General features: G+C 36.2%; 1 long non-coding RNA gene across 1 annotated transcript; it reads left to right on the top strand.

Annotated features, from left to right (window-relative positions):
* Positions 1-2,290: 2,290 nt before the first annotated feature.
* LOC311135060 lies at positions 2,291-9,062 on the top strand. Its single transcript, XR_014613733.1, has 5 exons — positions 2,291-2,485; positions 3,977-4,040; positions 4,190-4,248; positions 5,918-5,972; positions 8,737-9,062. It is a non-coding gene; the product is annotated as an uncharacterized lncRNA (long non-coding RNA).
* The last annotated feature ends 473 nt before the right edge of the window (positions 9,063-9,535 follow it).

Here is a 9,535-nt window from a genome sequence, read left to right on the forward strand (position 1 = left end):
AGCAATTACAGCCTTGCAGACCTTTCGCATTCTAGTTGTCAATTTGTTGAGGTAATTTGGTCCCGAGTGGTGCAGTGGTCTAAGGCACTGCATCGCAATGCTAGCTGTGCCACTAGAGATCCTGGTTCGTATCCAGGCTCTGTCGTAGCCGGCCGCGACCGGGAGACCCATGGGGCGGCGCGCAATTGGCCCAGCGTCGTCCAGGGTAGGGGAGGGAATGGCCGGCAGGGATGTAGCTCAGTTGATAGAGGTTGTGGGTTCGATTCCCACAGGGGGTATAAAAAAAAAAGAAGAAAAAAAAGTATAATAATGATGTGACTAAACTGTAGGTCGCTCTGGATAAGAGCGTCTGCTAAATGACTTAAATGTAAATGTAATCTGAAGAGATTTCACCCCATGCTTCCTGAAGCACCTCCCACAAGTTGGATTGGCATGATGGGCACTTCTTTCGTACCATATGGTCAAACTGCTCCCACAACAACTCAATAGGGTTGAGATCCAGTAACTGTGCTGGCCTCTCCATTATAGACAGAATACCAGCTGACTGCTTCTTCCCTAAATAGCTCTTGCATAGTTTTGAGCTGTGCTTTGGGTCAATGTACTGTTGTAGAAGGAAATTGGTTCCAATCAAGTGCCGTCCACAGGGTATGGGCATGGCATTGCAAAATGGAGTGATAGCCTTCCTTCTTCAAGATCCCTTTTACCCTGTACAAATCTCCCACTTTACCACCACCAAAGCACCCCCAGACCATCACATTGCCTCCACCATGCTTGACAGATGGCATCAAGCACTCCTCCAGCATCTTTTAATTTGGTCTGCGTCTCACAAATGTTCTTCTTTGTGATCCGAACACCTCAAACTTCGATTCGTCTGTCCATAACACTTTTTTCCAATCTTCCTCTGTCCAGTGTCTGTGTTCTTTTGCCCATCTTAATCTTTTCTTTTCTTTTTATTGGCCAGTCTGAGATATGGCTTTTTCTTTGCAACTATGCCTAGAAGTTCAGCATCCCAGAGTCGCCTCTTCACTGTTGACGTTGAGACTGGTGTTTTGCGGGTACTATTTAATGAAGCTGCCAGTTGAGGATCTGTGAGGCGTCTGTTTCTCAACCTAGACACTCTAATGTATTTGTCCTCTTGCTCAGTTGTGCACCGGGGCCTCCCACTCCTCTTTCTATTCTGGTTAGAGCCAGTTTGCGCTGTTCTGTGAAGGGAATAGTACACAGCGTTGTACGAGATCTTCAGTTTCTTGGTAATTTCTCGCATGGAACAGTCTTCATTTCTCAGAACAAGAATATATAGTTTCAGAAGAAAGTTATTTGTTTCTGGTCATTTTTAGCCTGTAATCAAACCCACAATTGCTGATGCTCCAGAGACTCAACTAGTCTCAAGAAGGCCAGTTTTATTGCTTCTTTAATCAGCACAACAGTTTTCAGCTGTGCTAACATAATTGCAAAAGGGTATTCTAATGATCAATTAGCCTTTTAAAATGATAAACTTGGATTAGCAAACACAACGTGCCATTAGAACACAAGACTGATGGTTGCTGATAATGGGCCTCTGTAGATTTTCCATTAAAAATCAGCAATTTCCAGCTACAATAGCCATTTACAACATTAACAATGTCTACACTGTATTTCTGATCAATTTGATGTTATTTTAATGGACAAAAAAATTGCTTTTCTTTCGAAAACAAGGACATTTCTAAGTGACCCCAAACTTTTGAACGGTAGTGTATATACTGTTCAAGAATTATTGAATTGAATATAGGGCTTTGCAACACATTATGTAATAAGTGTCTACTGAAATGTTTAGTGAAATATACAGGACAGGAGGAATTAACAACAACTTCAAGTGTGTTTGATATTCAAAACTACAAACTATTTCACTAATGACGTTTGTTTACATCTTGCCGTTAAATGGTCTTCATAAACACAACATTTCTTAGGAGGAACAAAAAAGGTGTATTTAAATGTATAACAGACATAAATAACCCTTTGAGAATAAATATTTGGATAATACATTTACGTCATTTAGTAGACGCTCTTATCCAGAGCGACTTAGTGAGTGCATACATTTTCATACTGTAGGAGAATCTTGCAACAATGTATCCTTCCTCCTCGTTGTAACTAACATTCGATACATTTCAAAATGTCGAGCATAATGTTGCATATTGACCTCAATGAATAGATTCATTGTAATTATGTAAACCTTCAGAGTAGAGTTTCTGCTACCCAGAATGCTGGTGTGTTTTAGAGGAAGTTGTATGCGCTTACGTTGAAAAAGAGGGGCAGAGCTGTATTGAATAGGATAACAGTTCAGGCAGACGTAAGGAGAAGGACAGACCGAAGAGACGAGACTCCAGCACAGTATGGCAGAGAGAAGGACAACTGTCAGGGAGAAAATCCCGATAAAATACAAAAATCAGCAAGTAATGCGGCGGCCGCGCGGGTAGAAGACAAGGGATGGCGCCCGCCTCACATATGGGTAAGAATCTGAAAGAAAAACATAGTTTTCCAATATAAAGACGCGTTTAGAAGATGTGGCAATATGGTGGTAAGAGCGAGGGTTCGACGGTCTGTTGTAAAAATGGCCATGGTGGGTCCCCTGCCAAGAATGAAAAAGAAAAACAATTTTCTGACTGGATGTCGGTGTGGTTGAAATTCTAATTCGTGGGATGAGTAGAGAAATATATGTTGTGTTGCGTTAGCCTAAGTCAAATACAAAGCAACATATATGATTGGGTACACTTTCGAGTTCTAGAACCTACGCATTTAAAATGTGCTTTGTCCTTGAAAGGGCAAATGCCCTTGTCTGAAATGGACAGAAGAAATTAACTAAATTGAGTACACCTTCACATTCATTTTTGATTTGAGTGGGTCGAGAGTAAGATGAGAGTATGAAGCATTATATTGTGATTTCAAGAGATTTATATATTATATGAGTGAATTTCGATGTTTTTCCGTACAACATTTAATAAAAAACAAGATATATCTATTAGAAAAGGCTTAATTGCCAGGTTTAGTTATTACATGTTGAAAAAAGTTCCAGACATGTAATTATGTCTAATGTAATATTTTGGATAATTTTAACAACAATTAATAATTAATTAAAATGAAGGTAAATCAATATGTTCGATCATGTTCTTTATGTGCTTTCTATACATATAACACCAAATATTTATTATGTTCAAATGAAACTGTCATGTCTTGAGGAGCATATATAAGCTATTTTTCGAAAATTTTAAATAGGGTGTTGCCTTTTAACTCGTTGTGGTACAGAATGGAAATAAAAGCCACTGAAAACATTTCATAAATCGTTTTTAGGTTATTCTTTCAAGCTGTTATGAAGATGAGATTTGGGAGTAGGTTTTTCACACTTGACAAATACAAAACTATTCACTTCATCACAATTCATAGAGGAATTATTAAGAAATGCACCCTCTTCCAAGACACAAATGCTAATGCTATCCTGGCCAGGTTATTGAAATATGTCCATACAGTGAGGATGAGATTTGTGTTTCATTGATATTTCATGTAATCAAGTTGATGCTGTGTTATCATCTTTATTAAAGCTTAACATAAAGGTCTCTGGTGCCATTAAACATTGTAATACATTTTATGTCTCAATTTTGATACACACACAAGTGATTGTATCAATGGCAACAATGCATATTTATGTTTTTCAAGATGAATAGTATTTTTTGACATGCATGCATTCGAAATGTAAGTGCAGATCAGTTGCCTTAATACAAATGGTTTTATATCAACAATTAATTATGGGTAGATATTGTTAGATTTTTTTTTACCCACTTAGTCATGTATATGGTTGCCTTTGTAGCATTTGTAGTAACATTTTAATATCAAATTCTGTAAAGATGTATAGAATCTCTAATCAGAAAAATGGATGGCATTCTGCCAGATTTTGTGACATTTATAATTGTTATAATAATCCATTTTCATATTTTATTTATTTCAGGAACCATTGAAGATAGAAAAATGGGCTGAAAGAAGAATACCAATGTTTTGATATTTGAAAAAATGTAAGTTTGTGGGGGTATTTTATTAATATTAATGATTAATATTAGTGAGTGTTTAATTAAGCGAGTATGATTATCCTTACTGCTATATAAGACTAACCAATAGGTTGGGCTGTTGGCCTGTTTTCACTTTTGTATTTGTACTTTTGAAGTTTGTCATCCGGACGATCCACCAAATTGATGACTAGGGGGATTGGAATGACCAAGACTTGTAAGTATAAAGTGTTTCCTTTAATTAAAGACAGAGCAGATAATAAAACCTGAATGCATGACACATTTGAATAACATTAAGGACAAAATAGGGAAATGTTTTTAATGTGAAAAATATGGATGTGTTTAATAAACCTTGTATCCTAACACTAGTACATTGTAACAAAAAAATTGCATTGTGTACGCACTTGGCATTAGTCTGCGCCCGTTCAATTCTTGAAAGAAGAACAAAATAAACACAAGAAAGTAGTGTCACGATACCAGTATCGCAATACTACAATATCAGATTTTCCTTGGCAAAAAAGAAAACATGAAGCAGACTAAACTCTATGGTCCTTAAAAACCTACTTTTGTAAAATATTGTGTTCTATAGCTTGCAAAATAAACAAATGTGACTCCGGGTGACATCAGGCATTTGCCCCTCCCCCCCCCAATGTTAGGACTGTTTTCGTCAATAAATGTAGTCTGCTTCATGTTTTGTTTCCTTTGCTTCGTTACTTCCTAGTATCGTGACAACACTACAAGAAAGAGTTAATAAGATTTTGTATTTTTTTTATGTGCAAGTGAACACTTGCGGGCAGTGCTCATTAAGACCACAAGAGGGCAACACAACTCACTATTACGGTTAGCTCCTCATGTAGCTAACATGACGCCGCTTCAAATTTTCAAAGATGAGAGGGTTCCTGTTACGTTTGCGATTTGTTACTTATTTTCGGAATTTGATTCTGGATGCATATGGTTACATTGCAGTGCACAAGGTCTCTGTTAAGTGCTTGCAAAATGTGCTGTTTATCCTGTAACTGACATCCATACATCAGAAGGGTAAAATGGCTAGCTAGATAATGGGTAAATAAATGATCTCAGACAATTAAAGAACACCGCAAATTAAAGGTATTTTTAAAATATGCCTATTTATCTGGCTCAACTCAATCATGCCTAGGCCTGAAACGTATGATCGTTATCGTAAAAGTAGCCATTAGCATTATCCCGGTGTTCAAGTGCTCCTTGGAAATGAGTATTTACCAGTTGTTGAAGTTGCTATACGACTTAAGTATGACGTTTTTTAGAAGTCGGAATGATTTGGGATGAATGAGATGAGTTAATGTAGTAAGTTTTATACTAAGATGCTGGCAAATAAGCTAGCTAAAATTGCTAAAAAGTAGCTAGCTTGCTAATGTTGACAGTTGGTCAAATTAGCTACATTACCAATCAAGAAGATGCCGTGTAGTATTCTATTCATATGAAACATGGTTATCATAATAATTGATATATTTTATGACAATCTTTAAATTATTTGTTTGAAAATGTGCAAAGTAATATAACGTCACAACTCGTAAACTGGGGTTGCAGAATTTTGTAATGCCATTTTGGAGAGTCATTCAAATGTAAAATAAAAAGTTGGAAAGCAATATTTTTTCTGGTTTACACAACTTGACCGGAGTATAAAGCATATCTCCAATTAACCTGATAATTTCAGAGGTGACATTTTGGAGAACATATCTTTTGGTTTGCAAAAACTTAATCCAAGTAAAAGCCTAGATTTGGAATTCCATTCCCGAGTTGACCACATTTTCATATTTATTAGTGGCCGGTATGACTGAGTATTCATGAAACAACTCATGGTCTGGTGTATTTGATGGTCACCTAATTATTCCTCTTATCCCTAACAGAATCAAGGCATGAACTGTGCCATTCCCTCCCAATGAAATAAGAAGACAGCTATGTGTAAGTCATGTCTTTTGTTGTGTGCTGTAACAAATGGAATGTATCTTCAAATATCGGCTATAACAGTTTGTCAATACTCTGTACTAAATCGATCTCTTAAACATTTTTACTTCTGTTACATAACATTGAAGTAACAAAGTATGTGATCTTTAGCACATATAAAAATCCAGAGCTAGGCCTATTTATTGGTAATGGGAGTAGGGTTCCCAGTGATATCATTTAGAGCAATGATTGTAACCAATTGAATCAACAGAAATCTCCCACCATGGAATTCTGCCTCATCTTTCAGTATTATTGAAAGATGTGTGTTCCAGTGAAAGTTGGAACACTTTAGCTAAATCAGTTTAAAGTTGCTCATCTCTCCCTTTGTTATAATAAGCCTTGTATACGGGCATCCTATCATATCACAATGATTCAAGACAGTTTAGTACTCCCTTTTTTAAAACATTTATATAAAATATGTCCATATGTCCCCTAGAAGCAGCATATTTTCCCTAGAAGCTGGAAGTTTTCATTCATTCTTGATAGCTTCTTTAAGCATCAAGAGTTCCTCCATCTTTCAAATATTCCCTGATTATTTTCTTGCCTGTGACATATGCCAGGCCAACATGTACTATGATTATTCACAACTGGCCAAATATATCCTTTAGTCTCTCTTTTTTAACAAACTTAATCATAATAGATGGATGAAGCTCTTTTTTTAAATTACTTAGTCTCTATGGTAAGGTCAGTGTATTCTGACAAAATGCATAGACTACTGCATTATACTATTCTATCAATTTCCCATATGGGATAATAAAGTAACCTAGATACTACTACCATTATGATTCACTATTTTTTCACTTTATTGGGAAAGTCAAACTGTCACATTTAGGCCAGGTCTTCTGTGATACATATCCAGTTTCTTTTCTTTAGTAAAATATGAAATGGGGACTAACCCTGTATTAATTAGACCCAACCCACCTCTACTAATGGCTTTCTGTGCATGTCCCCTGAACGAGAATGTCAAACTAAAGGCCCAACGGAAACTAATGAGATATTTCCTTGTACTTAGAATATGAGATTATTTTCATTGTAAGAATTCAGTTGTTTTCTTGGCAGGATCCTCCAAAAACTAACTTTGTCACCTGCTGGTCAAGAACTGACATCTTGAGTCGGAACCTGCCCCTTGTTTATCTTGGTTCATGTGAATGTGTAATCCATTTTGAGAAAAAAATGTTTTTATTCACATACCACATGCCGATTTTGTGATTTCATCTCTTCCTTGGTGAATCTCTGCTGGTCATGTGTGGAAGTTTTGGAGGCAGGGTGCATGCAGATGAAGCACATTTTAGCATATTTTGTGCAGTTTAACTCATGCATGATTACTATTGTTGTAGTTTTGTGCTTCGTTTACAAATCAAGCTGCAATAGTTTAGATACAACCGTAATGGTTCAGCAATGTCAGTTGTCCAAAAGTGTTGGAAAAGGAACTTTGCAGGATTATGAGATTAACTCATGCCAACGTGTGCTCAATTTGATTCCTGTGGACCCCCTAATGGACAGTTTAAGTAGTTTTGCCTAGCCTGACAGCAAAATAATAATAAACCGTATCAAGTTAATGTTACCAATTTATTTTATATCTAAAGAACATGGTGTAATCCCAGAAGTAGATCTAATGTCACCAATGTATTTTATATCTAAAGAACATGGTGTATTCCCAGAAGTAGATCAAAACCATGGCACGGGTTGCATAATTCGTTTTTAAAATCGGATACTTTTCAAAGAAATAACTCATTTACATGATCCACATTCAAATATAAGTTATACTGAACTGTGATACGTTTCGATTAACAGGCGTGTTAGAACATTCCATTTGCTTAGCTTTTACTTGTGCATGCAATTTTGTTGTATTTCCTGTTTTGTCTTTGTTGCGGTTTCCAATTATTCAGCTGTAAAATGTGTTGAATGGTTGCTATTAAATTGCATAATGCTGCATTCATGTGCGCTCTGAATGATCGGAAATTCAAGATTGGGATATATCTGTAAAGCTCCCGGAATCGCCGTAATTACGAGTTTCCGACATCCAAAACCGATCACAATAAGCTCCCAAGTAGGAAATATTAGTTGTACTCCCGAGTTTCCCGGTTCAGATAGTTTTGAGTTTCCTACTTCTGGGGAGCAGTTGAACGAAGCATACAAATATTTGACATCCATGTCATCGTTAAAACACTATCGCGAGAATCCGCCTTTAGTAAAGGGTTTAACCAATTTTTTTGTTTTGTTGTGGAAATTTGAACAGAACGCTTGCATTACTTTTAGTATTCCATATAAATATTTATTCACTTCATTGTCTTACGTTCATGTTTGAAAAGCATGAGCATCTCTGTTCGTGTTTTAAAAGCGATAAATTGCACTAGTAAAAGGGCACACAATGCCATTTGGGCAAATGGGGCAGAATGCTGAAATATTTACATTTTGTCCGATCAGTTTGCAAATTACCTGTTTATATGTATGGGGATTAAGGATTCAGACATTTATTATTTTTTTCTTCGATTAATTGCGATATTTGTCATCGCATACTGCAGTAATACAGACATTTTAACTTCTGGGTTTCATTACCAACTTGACTTTTAGCTAGCTATTCAGTATTGGAATCTTTTGTGCCGTTATTGAAGCTATTTTTGCCGGAAAATTCCAACTGATGGGTTTGGACAAAAGTTCATTCTTAAATGTAATTGGGTTTTTTGACTCATTTCCTCTTTATTTCTTAATTCCATTAAAGACCCCATTCTACTGGACATTGAAGTGGAGACAACTGCTTTGTCATCAAGATGGCGAATGTGATTTGGGAGCTAATTGGATTTTTGAAACGCTGACTGCTTGGATTTTTCTGGATTTTATTTGACTGGAAAAGATGCATCAATTGCAATTACTTAAACTTTTACATGGACTCTTGTACTTTGGATGTGCTGGGGATTATTTGGACTCAATTGTTTGAATAGGCCATTGTAATAGTTGCTTTTACTGCATTCAATTACAGAGTACTTTTCTACTTCTGTGATTTCCTAATGTGCTGTTATTTATATTAAATAAAAATGTTTTTCACTATTCTGACTCTTTGATTGATCAATATGCTACCCAAGATTGTTACGAGACTATATTGTCTATTCGCTAAATGTGAAAATTCTAAGTACAAACTTTGAATCAATTTTACGAAAATGTAATGAAGTTTCTGGTATTTTCTGGGGCTGCTGAATGCCTCCTGTTACTGGAAGGTATGATATATTTGCCTTGTAAAGGAATACAATGTTAAATTACATAAATAGTGCTAGCTAGTAAGTACTAGCTTTACGTAGGATCGAGGGATATGGTAGAAGGTAAATGCAAGTGTAACAGTTTACGCAACTTTTTATTTCGGAATCTTCACACACCTATTACGCTAAATTTTTTTGCTTAAGTTTTTCGTTACTTGTCTCCATCTCGAGCAATACTTGGCAACCTACCTTTTTTGTACCACTACATCCCTGGTGGGATAATATCATTTCAAGTTTATTACATCATACACTTTTGGTACAACTTAT

Source organism: Coregonus lavaretus, assembly GCF_964263955.1.
Source record: "Coregonus lavaretus genome assembly, chromosome: 9".
Lineage (NCBI taxonomy): Eukaryota > Metazoa > Chordata > Actinopteri > Salmoniformes > Salmonidae > Coregonus > Coregonus lavaretus.